This window comes from Cetorhinus maximus, chromosome 7 (genome assembly GCF_964194155.1).
Source record: "Cetorhinus maximus chromosome 7, sCetMax3.hap1.1, whole genome shotgun sequence".
NCBI lineage: Eukaryota > Metazoa > Chordata > Chondrichthyes > Lamniformes > Cetorhinidae > Cetorhinus > Cetorhinus maximus.
In genome coordinates, this window is record NC_135885.1 from 50104726 (window position 1) to 50118472 (window position 13747).

The window sequence follows — 13747 nt, forward strand, 5'->3', positions numbered from 1 at the left end:
CCTTCAAACTCACTTTCCCCGCAGTAGGCGAGTCCACTCTGACATCCTGATCGCCGAGTCTTTCTTCAAAGCCTCGGGCTACTAATCTCGCTTTAGCTTTATACTTGCTGTCTGGGAGTACCTTTTCTATACAGATCCACCTGTGAGAAAAGGCTGGCTGTCATCTATCAGGTAATTCAGTATATAAATTCCTTCCAAATCTGTTCGGCTTCCTTTATCAGCCTATTTTCCTGTTTATTAGCAGCTACTAAAATCTCTTCGTGATAAGGACTTCTACTTCTATTGACATTCCTAGCTTGCTCTCTAGTCCTCGTTCTTGTTAAGCTGGCCTCTACTGACATTCCTCTTTCTTTCTGGACTACTACATGATCTTTCTCCCATGCGAGCAGAACCCTGTTTGCAAGTCTGTGATTTAATTCTGGGGTATTGATTACTGTCAGAACTCATACAGCTCCTTCTGGGTTTCCACATATTTACCTCAGTTTGCCAATTCATGGGTCTTGTCTCCTGTCCTTCATACTGCACATTTAGCCAATGTTTGTATAAAGCCCGAGTGGCCTTTCCTGCTCTCCCTAAGATGGTGGTATCCCACCACACTCTGCTCCCTTCTGGCATGTATGTTACTTTTGTTCCTACTTTGAGTAGTTGCCCTTTTGAACGAATAGCATTATCCTGTATCTCAGTTTTACTTTGTTCATCATCAGTCGACCCTGTACCTGCTTTGGTCTGCTTCTCATAGCTGTCTAGTGTGTGTGTGTGGATGTGAAGTGCATAGTGCTTCCTCGCTTTCTATGTCCTGTTCATAACCTGTAACGGTATAGTCAGTGCCAATTAACCTTGAAGAATGTACCATAACAGTTTGATTGCCGTGTTGTACAACTACTACTTTCCCATCACTCCCTATCACCTTGCCAGGATCTTTCCACTCTTTCCAGCCTTTCCTTTGGTGATATATCAAGTCTCCTTGTCCTTACGGTACCATAGGGCTTGCCAAATTTTCTTCGAAACCTCACCTTTAATGAAAGCTTTTCTGCCTGCATGCAAAGCATTCAGATGAACAGAAAAAGTGGAGCTAATGCTAGCGCCTTTTAGAGCAGTGGGAGCACCTGATAACGCCGAAGACAACTACAGATTTCTTCTGTACCCCCCCAACCATTTGCAAAGAGCTTTTTGCGTGCACTGCCCATGCTAGCGCTGTTTGCAATTTGCAATCTGGATGATCAGCCAATATTTTATGTTACATGCCATCTATTACCACATGATTTCTTTTGCAAAGACCATTACTAAACGGGCTCTCAGCTGCAGTGTGCATAACTAAGACGTTCAAATTTTCACACGTCTCGAAATTCCTCATTGGCCAATTCCCCACCATTTTCTGTCAGGAACTTCAATGGTGTTGCTAATGGTGTTCCTACCCATTTCTCCATGACCTTATCGACAATGGTCCTTTTGTCTTTACTATGTATTACAGTGGATAGGCTAAATCTGCTTGCCATATCTATTAAATGTAGTGAAAAAATACCCCTAACTTGCCCTAACCTTTTAAGTCGATTACCACTGTGTCGTTAAACTCCCTAGCTTGTGGCAAGCTCACAACAGGATGCAAAGGTGCTGATATTTAAGACAAATTTCACACTGAGCAATGATTTGCTCAATAAGGTCATTGTATCCTTTATCAACCATTCCCGCATCTAAAAGTAGAGTCTTCAGTTTCTGTGGTGCCGGATGTGCAAACAGTGTAACTTCCAGATGATAGTTTCGTCCACCAAATTCTTATTCCCAGCAGTTAACAAAATTTCATGAACTTGTTGATGAGAAATCTTTGGCTTCCTTAGTACCAGGCAGTAATGGCCTGACTGAGTAAAATGTAGATCCACATGTTTTCCCGAACATGACTGCTCTTCATGTCTAACGTCTCCTGAGCCTTTTTCAACACAGATCAACTTAGTAATAGCAGTATCTCGCTAAAAAACAAAATCAATACTGATAAACAGACTGATCCCTGTTATCTTACAAGGGAGGGCTACCCTTTTGGAGGATGTTAATGTGTTATCATCTCTGAACCTGAAGCAGGTAGAGCTTTCATACTCCTTGACCTCCCATCAGTCTGCCTCATCGAGAGACCCCAGATAGCAGTTAAGCCAGTCCATGACACACACCGTAGAAGTGCAACCACTGTCCAGGACTGCACAGTTGAAGGAATCGGCCATCAAGATACTCATCACTAGATTCAAACTTTCAGGTGACTAATGCAATTCCATCATGGCAGTCGCCATCATTTTCAGTCTTAAAAGAATCCATCTCGAGGGTCACTTCAAAAATGTGATTATTTTACTGTGGGCGGTTCATCGCATAATGATACTGGGAATCACACCGAAAACACCGATTAACCGTTCCCCGTGTATTTTTTGGGTTTAAACGCCTACAGTCACCGTTCTAGATGCGCTTTTTGTCCTGACTCTCAAATTGGCTAGGGTTACGACCGTTTTCAGACCTCCTGTCATTCACCCAGTCTTTGTATTGGAATCTTTGTCTACTAATTGGTCGACTGCGAAATTCTGCCACCATAGAATCCTCCATCCTTTGTTTCATGGCATAGTTATTCGTATTTGCTGAGAAAGTGGCTGGGACCGACTGATTCCCCAGAAATTTTTTTAGGGCAGCATCCATTTGATCTAGGAGAGATTCTTTCCCCCGGAATTGAACCCCTATTATTGCTAAATGATTATCAATGTGGGAAATGCAAGCACAGTTCAGTAACTTAAACGCCAATACCGACTCAAATTTCAAGTTCAAATCTCTGTAGTCTCTTGTATCATTTATCGAAATCAATGATTTCTTCTTCCATGGACTGATCATCTGATTTCCTAAATCTACCAAATATTGTCCAAGCTTCATATACTTCCAATAACTCATCCTTTTTGTAAAACTTATCAAAAAATTGTAACAGAAGTCCAATCCCTCTTCATGATCCAAATGATCCACTTTCCACTCTGAAAATACCTTACTCCTTATCTTACTTTTGGCTGGTGATGATAACGCCAAAGCCATACCTTGCTTCTTTTCGGGTATGGAAGTAACCACACCTCAACTTCAGCCTTCCACTGCTGATGAGGTTCAGAGTCAGAAAAAATTGGTGGATAGTCAAAGTTTGCAATTTTGCACCATCCTTCCACCAGTCCAGTTAAATTGTCTGCAACAGTACATTTCTTTTCCCTCAGAGCATTGAGACAAAAAGCTTCATATATAGCAATCAATCACCAAAGCTTAATATTCATCCTCTGCCACCACGTTACTCACAATAAGTGCTTGTGGTGGAAGAATGAATCCAAAGCTCGTTAATTGCTACAGATTTCCTAGTAGCTTCCGCCCAGAGTGTTCCAGCTGTATTTATTTATACTGTTTAGGTGGGAGAACCAATGCCCATCACCTGTTTTAACTAGTAATGGTCTTTAACAAGGTAATTGCCATACAATGTGATTATTGATACATTGACAGAGGGAGAGAATGTTGAAGGTGTTGGATAGGGTGCCAATCAAGTGGGCTGTTTGTCCCGAATGGTGCCAAGCTTTCTGAATGTTGTTGGAGCTGCACCCAGGCAAGTGGGGAGAATTCCATCACACTCTTGACTTGTGCCTTGTAGATGGTGGACAGACTTTGGGGAGTCAAGAGGTGAGTTATTCGCCGCAGAATTCCCAGCCTCCAGCCAGCTCTTGTAGCCGCAATATTTATACAGCTGGTCCAGTTCAGTTTCTGGTCAATGGTAACCCCCCCCTCCAGGTTGTTGATAATGAGGGCTTCAGTGATGGTATTGCCACTGAATGTCAAGGGGAGATGGTTGGATTCTCTCTTGTTGGAGATAGTCAATGTTTGGCACTTGTGTGGTGTGACAGTAACTCGCCACTTATCGGCCCAAGCCTGAATGTGTTCAGGTCTTGCTGCATGTAGACAAGGTCAGCTTCAGTATTTGAGGATTCACGAATGTTGCTGAATATTGTGCAATCATCAGTGAACATCCCACTTCTGGCCTTATGATAGAAGGAAGGTCATTGATGAAGCAGCTGAATATGGTTGGGCCTAGGACACTACCCAGAGGAACTTCTGCAGTGATGTCTTGGGACTGAGATGATTCACAACCACAACCATCATCTTTTGTGCTCGGTATAACTTCAACTAGTGGAGTTGTCCCCCTGATTCCTATTGATTCCAGTTCTGTTAGGGCTCCTTGATGCCACACTTGGTCCAGGGCAGTAACTCTCACTTCACCTCCTGTACCGCTGGGATGGCCTTCACCTGAAACACAGTGGGACCAATGTCCTAGCGGGTTGTATAACTAGGGCTGCAGAAAGGGCTTTAAACTAAATATTGGGGTGGTGGTGGTGGGTGGGTGGGTGAGGGTGGAGGGTTCACATGAGTGTAGGTTTGGAAAGTTCAAGAGAAAGGAGAAGGCAATAGTGCAGGGTAATGATAACCAGAGTGTGATAGGAAAGGACAGAGCATACAAACATAAGTGTGCACCAGCAAATAAGGTCTGAGTAGGCAAAAACGTTAAAACACACAAAATTAAAGGCTCTTTATCTGAATGCTTGTAGAATTTGCAACAAGATGGATTAATTGATAGCACAAATAGAAATAAATGGGTATGAAAGAGCCATTATAGAGATGTGGTTACAAAATTATTTGACATTTCAGAGGGATAGGAGGGAAAGAAGAGGTGGTAGGGTAGCTCTATTAGTAAAGGATGAGATCAGTACAACAGTGAGAAATTATCTTCGGTCAGAAGATCAAAATGTAGGATCAGTTTGGATGGAGATAAGAAACAGCAAAGGAAAGAAGTCACTGATGGAGGGTAGTTTAGAGGCCCCCCCTAACAGTAGCAACACAGCAGGACAGAGTATACCTCAAGAAATAATGGGGGCCTGCATGAAAGGTACTGCAGTAATTGTGAGTGACTTTAATCTTCACATCACGTCAACGGTTGCCTGCAGAATTAAGGCATAACTGAAAATGTATTTGGGACAGTTCCCTTAGGTCAATATGTTCTGGAACATGCCAGGGGCCAGGCCATTCTGGACCTGGTAATGTATAATGAGGCAGGATTAATTAAAGACCTCATAGTAAAGAATCTTCTAGACAAGAATGATCACACATGATAGAATTTCACATTTCAGTTTGAGTGAGAAATGTGGGTCCATTACTAGTGTCTTGAACTTAAATAAAGGAAATTACAAAAGTATAAAGACTGTATTGGCTAAAGTGGACTGGATAAATAAGTTAAAAGTTAAGATAGTGGAGAAGCAGTGGCAGACATTTAAGGATATTTCATAACTCTCAACAAAGATATATTCCATCTGGGAAAAAAGACTCTACCAAAAGGATGCACCATCCATAGCTAACTAAGGAATTTAAGGGTGCCATCAAATTGAAAAAGGCGTACAATGCTGTGAAGAGGAACGGTAGCCCAGAAGATTGGGAAAGTTTACAAAACTAAAGGATGACTTAAAAAAATAAAACTGGAGAAATTGGCATATGGGAGTAAAGTAGCAGGAAATATAAAAACAGACAATAAAAGCTTCAAGTGTATAAAAAGGAAAAGAGTAGCTAAAGTGAGTGTTGGTCCCTTTAGAGGGTGAGACTAGGGAATTAATAAGTGGAAACGAGGAAATGGCAAATACTTTGAACAAGAAGCACCCCAAAAATAGCTGGAAATCAAGAGGCCGAAGGAAGGGAGGAACTTTAAACAAGCACCAGCAGTGAAAAAGTAATGGGAATACTAATGGGATTTAAGGCTGACAAGTTCCCTGGATCTGATGGCCTGAATTCTAGGGTCTTAAAAGAAGGGGCTGCAGAGATAGTGGACGCATTGGTTGTAATCTTCCAAAGTTCCCCAGACTCTGGGAGGATTCCTGCAGATAGGAAGACCGAAAATGTAACCCCTCTCAAAAAGGGAGGGAGAAAGAAAGGAAATTATAGGCCAGTTAGCCTAATGTCTATCACTGGGAAAATGCTAGAACCCATTACTAAGGAGTTAGTAGCAGGATACTTAGAACATCATAATACAATCAGGCAGAATCAACATGGTTTTGTGAAGGGGAAATAGTGTTTGACTAATTTACAAGAGTTCTTTGAGGATTTAACAAGGAGAGGGAATAAAGGGGAACCAGTAGATGTAGTGTATGTGGATTCCCAAAAGGCATTTGATAGGGTGCTGCATAAAAGTTTACTACATAAGAGAAGAGCATCTGGTATTGGGGCCGATCTATTAGCGTGGATTGGAAGCAGAGATAATATGGATAAATGGGTCACTTTCAGGTTGGCAATCTGTAACTAGTGGCATGCCACAGTGATCAGAGCTGGGGCCTCAACTATTTACGATCTATATTAATGATTTAGATGAAGGGACCAACCACACTGTAGCTAAATTTGCTGACGATGCGAAGACAGGCAGGAAAGCAAGTTGTGAGGAGGACACAAAGAGTCTGCAAAGGGATACAGATAGGTTAAATGAGTGCACAAAAAGTGAGTATAATCTGAGAAAATCTGAGGTTGTTGACTTTGGCAGGAAGAATAGAAAAGCAGAATATAATTTAAATGGAGAAAGCTGCAGAATAAAGAGACCTGGGTGTCCTTAGACATGGATCACAAAAAGTCAGCATGCAGGTACAGCAAGTTATTAGGAAGGCAAATGGAATGTTGGCCTTTATTGCAAGGGGGATGGAATATAAAAGTAGGGAAGTCTTGCCATAACTGTACAGACAGCACCCGGAGTGCCGTGCGCAGTTTTGGTCACCTTACTTAACTAGGAGCATTCTTGCATTGGAGGCAGTTCAGAGAAGGTTCACTAGGCTGATTACTGGGGTGAAAGGTTTGTCTTATGAGGAAAGGTTGAGCAGATTGGGCCTATACTCTCATTAGAGTTTAGAAGAATGAGAGGTGATTTTGCTGAAACATATAAGATTCTGAGGGGGCTTCACAGGGTAGATGTTGGTCAAATTAGTAGGTTTTTAGTAGTATCTTACAGGAGGAATATGAGTTGGGGAGGCAGAGAGAAAATTCTAGAGCTTAGGGCCTAAGCAGCTGGAGACAAGGCCACCAACTGTGGGGCAAATAAAATTGGGGTGCTCAAGAGGCCAGGATTAGATGAGCACAGGTGTTTCTGTGGGCAGTGGGGTTGGAGGACATTAGAGATAGGGAAAGGAATGACGAAGGTATTTGAAAACAAGAACAAGAATTTTAAAATCAGGACGTTGCTTGAGCAGGAGACAATGCAAGTCAATAAACACAATGATGATAGGGGAATGGGATTCGGTGTGAGTTAAGACATGGGCAGCAGAGTTTTGGCTGGCTTCAAGTTGAAAAAGGGTAGAAAGTGGGAGAACCAGCCAGAAATGCCTTGCAATAGTCAAGTCTAGAAGTAACAAAGGCATGAATGAGGGTTTCAGTGGAGGAGCTAAGACAGGGGCCAAGTTGGGAGATGTTACGGAGGTAGAAATAGTTGTTTTTGGTGATGGAGCAAATATGTGGTCAAAAGCTCAACTCACGATCAAATATGCTACCAAGGCTGAGAACAGACAAATTTAGTCACAGACTGTTACCAGGGAAAGGGATGGAGTCAGTATCTAGGGAAAGGAGTTTGGGGAGTGGACAGAAGGCAATGGCATCAGTCTTTCCAATATTTAATTGGAGGAAATTTCTGCTCGTTCAGCACGAGGTGTCAATAAGCCACCTGTAATTTGGCAACAGTGGAGGGATCATGAGAACCAGTAGTGAGGTAGAGTTGGGTGTTATCAGTGTACATGTAAAAATTAATGCTGAGCTTTTGGATGATGTCACCTAGGCGCAGCACATAGATGAGAAATAGGAGGGGGCCAAGGATAGAAGCTTCGGGGTCACCATATGGAGTGGGAAAAGGAGCCACTGCAAGGAGAAAATCTAGTTATTCCAGTTAAAACATATGTCTACACACAATTCTTTCCACCTTCTTTTATTATAAATGCCCATGTAATTTTTGATTCGTTGCAACAGTGTCACTGGCAGAAAATGCAATCATAGTTTGATCAGCTTACATCACTGTTTCTATTATAAATGCGGATCTAGGAATGTATAACAGGGATATAAAAATAAGTGCAAAATGTATGATGCTATAACCGCATACAAAGGTCCCTCGTTTGCTGACCACCTGAAGGCTACATTTGTTCTCGACTCCCTGTGTGCAATGTCACAGGACTACCAAAGTCATATAATTTGCTGAGTACAGAAAACGGGTATAAGGATCATGATGCATGATTAACCTGCATCCACAGACATGTCTTTATCTCAGTGGAGGAGATGGTGGTCGCCATCTGGAGTATTGTGTGCAGTACTGGTCTCCTTATTTAAAGAAAGATGTAAATGCGTTAGAAGTAGTTCAGAGAAGGTTTACTAAACTAATACCAGGAATGGGCGGGTTGTCTTATGAGGGAAGGCTGGACAGGTTAGGCTTGTATCCACTGGAATTTAGAAGAGTAAGAGGCGACTTAATTGAAACCTTTAAGATCCTGAGGGGTCTTGACAGGATGGATGTGGAGAGGATGTTTCCTTTTGTGGGAGAATCTAGAACTAGGGGGTCACTGTTTAAAAATAAGAGGTTAATCATTTAAAACAGAGATGAGGAGAAATTTTTTCTCTCAAGAGATTTGAGAGTTTTTGGAATTCTTCAAAAAGTGGTGGAAACAGAAACTTTGAATATTTTTAAGGCAGAGCTAGATAGGTTCTTGATTAACAAGGGGGTGAAAGGTTATCGGGGGTAGGCAGGAATGTGGGGTTGAGGTTACATTCAGATCAGCCAGGATCTTATTGAATGGTGCAGCAAGCTCAAGGGGCCGAGTAGCCTACTCCTGCTCATAATTCATATGTTTGTATCATTGGAGCAGCTAACGTCTGAGACCATCCCCCGTGGCGGGGCTGAAACTGTCGAAGGCAATGGCATCTTCATTCCTAATCTTCCTCCTCACATCCCACAATCTCTTCTGATTTACAAGCTGTAGATGGCATAAATGTGCACTTCCAGCTTTCTCCCCCTTTCCTCACCACAAATCTATCCTCATGCTTTTCTCCTTTCAGATACACAAGAACTGAAACAACATTCTCCCTAATCACCTGGGTACACCGCTGCACATGAGTTCAGAACTTACTGTGGAGTGGACAAACAGACCACACACAAGAAGTGATCCCTTTGAGATGTGCCCATGTGTGGCTGTGTGGCATCTTAAAGGGATTATCACAGTGCAACCATCAGGCTGCACACAGCAAAGGGATTCTTCTAAGGAGCACTCACTGCCAACTGGTCTGACAGTGGTGGAAGGGCAAGAGAACAGAAATAGTAACACTGCCACATACTTTCAACCACCAGCTCAGATATGACACTGCACATACTTTAGAGGATAGCTTAGAGGCAGGATCTGCATGTGTTGAGAAACTGGGCAGAAGTGGCCTGCAGCCAGAGCAGGGGACAAGGGTAGTACAGGTGCCAGCTTGCCAAAGGGTGATGTCACACACATGCTCTGCTGCAGAGGTCACAGATGGGGACTTCAATGTGTCAACCTAAAGAAGAATACTGATGTGTGTGCACAATGAAACACTTGGTGCATTGGCAGGCCTTCCAGAAAGCCTGTGTCAATGCAAAGAGCATTGAAGAGGTTGGCATCAACTTGGCACAGAGCTTTGCAGAGAGCTTGGAGCCCATTTATTTCCCCGTGTAAGTGATGGCTAACTCCATCAGTACACTTGTGGACTCAACCACAATGGAGAAGCTGATAGGTGATGTCTCAGCTTCCACAGGAGCACAAGTAGTATCCACCAAAAGTCTGAGTGCTATAGTTGTCTTATGAGGAAAGGTTGAACAGGTTAGACCTATACTCATTGGAGTATTGAAACATACAAGATTCTGAGGGGCTTTTCAGGGTATGAGAGGATATTTCCTCGTTGGGGAATCCAGAACTAGGGGCCACAGTTTAAAAATAAGGGATTTCCCATTTAAAACGGAGATGAGGAAGAGTGTCTTCTCTCAGATTGTCATTAATATCTTTGGACATCTCTACCCTAAAGAGCAGTGGGTGGCTCGAAAATGTTCAAGGCTGAGTTAGACAGATTTTTGATTGACAAGGGAGTCAAGGGTAATGGGGGACATGCAGGAAAGTGGAGTTAAGGCCAGAGTCAGGTCAACCATGATCTTATTCAATGGGCTGAATGGCCTATTGCTGCTCCTAATTCTTATGATCTTATGGAGCTCAAATGGCTCTTGTGCAAGCTCAGACTGCTGTCATTATAACTGCAGGTACCAGTGTTCAAAAGGGCATGCTAGGTATCATAGGAGTTGAACAAATGGTCCAACAAATTACTCAGACTGCGGAGGTGCCACCCTGGGGAGTGGCAGTGGCTCCATGGAGCACAAACCTGTCACCCACCCTCAAGAAGAGAGCAACTGTCCTCTCACCACTTAAACTTCATCATTGCCCTTGCTGTTGCATGTAAGTTAGCCAGCTAGATTGGTGCCACACATGCCGAGATGGTATAGTCCAAAGCCATGCCTCCTAGGCCCAGAGTTGGTCAAGGTCATGCTGCAAAGCCATCTGCAGTTCCCCCACTGAAAGATATGAGCCTTCCACCAGGCCATGCTATAGCCACTGGGGTAGCACTGCATAGCAGCACTAGAACAGGCAAAGGCACATGGAAGACAGAAGTGAAAAGGAATGCACAAGGGTGATTAGTTGATGTTTGTATGCAATGTGACAAGGTTTGATTCATAAATTTGGTTTGGAATGTTTATTTTGCAGTAGCTTTTATTTTAGCATTGTTCTCAAGCAGATGGTCATTGACAGAGAGGTAAGGCATGGGGTTGCTGATGAAAGAGGTATTAGCTTGTATGTTCTGGTATTGTAGTTGGATGAGTCAACATCAGACAAAAAGGGCCTGTGTTGGTTGCCTGCCCCTTTCCTCCACCTATTCAATTGGTAGCAAGGGCGTGTCCTAATTATGGCGAGGTTGTGTTATGTGCAGCAGCACACCACAAATTTTGGCATCCACTTTGCCAATTACTGCAGTGCTCCTCTGGAACAGTTTAACAGCGGAAGCATTGTTTAAATACCAAAAATCTACTATATTACATGTAATTTCATGCATGCTGTCCACTTGTGTGGGTTGCGCACCAAAATCACAGACTATGTTGTTGAAGGCCCTTGTCACCCATTAGCCAAACTCTAGTTTGTTATGGTGGCTCAGCTGCAGATGGCATAGCATAGACTGCCACATAATGAAGGTAAAATGACTACTGCAGATATGCTGCGTTTGGTTGCACACAAGATGGACACTGAAGGAATGGAGTTTCTCCCAGCTGGGGTACATGTCAAGAGTAGATGTGCGATGCTCCCAAAGCATTGTGCATGCAGTCAATGGCACCCTGCATCATGGACAAGCCTGCAATCCTTGCAAAGCCGCATGTTCATTCCACTTCCTACTTTCTGGAAAAAGAGAATGCAATGTATTCAGCTGTCTTGGAATAGCTAGCATCAATGATCTCCCTTATGCAATAGTGGCAGTAAATCAGGAGATGCAACAAACATCGCCTGTTCCAGCCTGGAAGAAGCCAGATGCATAAAGGTTCATAGTCATGATCACCTTCACAGCCAATGGGAATGGCATCCTCACCCTGCTCTGAGGCTGCAGTTGTGGCTGCTGCAGGTCATAGTGAGGATGTCCTTAGTGAAACAGAGACATATGACACAATGTTCCTTGTTGAGGTTCAGGTAACAGAATTGTTCCCTTAACACCCTTGGCACATATGGCCCTCTGTTTAGAACCTTTCTCTCTCCCCCACCCTCTTCAGGAGCTTGTCCTGCTATGTGTGATCTCTGCTCAGTTAACATGCTGTTATCCAGGAGTTGAGGGAGGGGGTAATGCATACTCCTGCACCCATGTCTCAGGGCATACGGATAAAAGCAAAATACTGTGGATGCTGGAAATCTGAAACAAAAATAGAAAATTCTGGAAAAACTCAGCAGGTCTAACAGCAATCCATCCCATTCTCTCAGCTCCTTTGCCTCCGGCGCATCTGTTCCAATGATGCCACTTTCCAAAACGGTGCTTCTGACATGTCTTCCTTAAATATCCACCCACTGTGGTAGAAAAGGCCCTCAACTGTGTCTGACCCATCTCCCGCGGCTCTGCCCTCACACTTTCCTCTCCCTCCCAGAACCATGGTAGGGTCCCCCTTGTCCTCACTTTTCACCCCACCAGCCTCTGCATTCAAAGGATCGTCCTCCACCATTTCTGCCAACTTGAGTATGATGCCACCACCAAACACATCTTCCCCTCACCACATTCGGTAGGGACTGTTCCCTCCAGGACACCCTGGTCCACTCCTCCAACACCTCATCCCCCTCCCACGGCACCTTCCTATGCAATTGCAGAAGGTGCAACACCTGCCCCTTTACCTCATCCCTCCTCACCGTTCAAGGGTCCAAACACTCCCTACAAGTGAAGCAGCGCTTCACTTGCACTTCCTTCAACTTGGTCTACTGCATTCGCTGCTCCCAATGTGGTTTCCTCTACATTGGAGAGACCAAACATAGGCTGGGTGACTGCTTTGCGAAACACCTTTGGTCTGTCTGCAAGCATGACCCAGACCTTCCTGTTGCTTGCCATTTTAACACACCATCCTGCTCTCATGCCCACATGTCCGTCCTTGGCCTGCTGCAATGCTCCAGTGAAGCCCAATGCAAACTGGAGGAACAGCACCTCATCTTCCAATTAGGCACTTTACAGCTTTCCAGACTTAACATTGAATTCAACAACTTCAGACCATGAACTCTCTCCTCCATCCTCACCTTTTTTATCTCTTTTTTCAAATATTCATTTTTATTTTTTATCCACTTATTTTCATTCATTGTTTTATCCCCACCTTTTATCCTATTTTAGATCTTTCTTCCCCACCACCGTCCCCTCCCCCACAAGGGCCATCTGTCACTTGTTCATGTTGTTCTTTTCAGAGTACTTACCCTTGTCCTGCTATTATCACATTCTGCTTTAACTTAATGCCACTGTCAACACCTCCTTTAGCCCTCACCACTACCATTAACTCTCACTTCATCCTTTTGTTCATGACATCTTTGTCAATATCTCCTTTGCCCCCGCCTATGGTTGGCCTATTATCCAGCTTCACCTGCTCCACCCCACCTTAAACAATATAAATTTCATCACAATTTTACTTCTCTTTAGCTCTGAAGTAGAGTCATACGGACTCAAAATGTTAACTCTGTTTCTCTCTACACAGATGCTGTTAGACCTGCTGAGTTTTTCCAGCATTTTTTGTTTTTGTCTCAGAATATGTGGTTTGTGCTGAATCCTTGAAATAAGGGCAAAGCCCTGCAGCATGTGATGCAACACTCTCTGTAGGCTTGAGCAACTTCAAACAATTCTGGAAACTATTTGTACAATCACAGCAAGAGCCAGTGGGAATCAGTCAGCAACTTACCTGAAAGTAGCTGATAATCCTTTTAAATAGTGGGGGTTACTTCCAGCTACTGAATGCATGCTCAGCTATGTGGCATTAAGAGTGGACGTTAAGCTGAAGTTAAGCTTTAAAATGGCAGTGCCACCATGACGTCATGGTGTGCCTACGCTGCATGCTTCCAGTAGATGCACTAATACTATTCCCAAAATGGCACCTGATGTGGCTAGCACGGAGGTTTGCGAGCACACCACGGACACC

At 43.6% G+C, this 13747-nt stretch overlaps 1 protein-coding gene across 5 annotated transcripts in view; it reads right to left on the reverse strand.

Moving 5' to 3' along the window:
- zmym2 (zinc finger, MYM-type 2) overlaps window positions 1-13747 on the reverse strand; it is a 160372-nt gene that overhangs the window by 50180 nt on the left and 96445 nt on the right. The window lies entirely within an intron of this gene.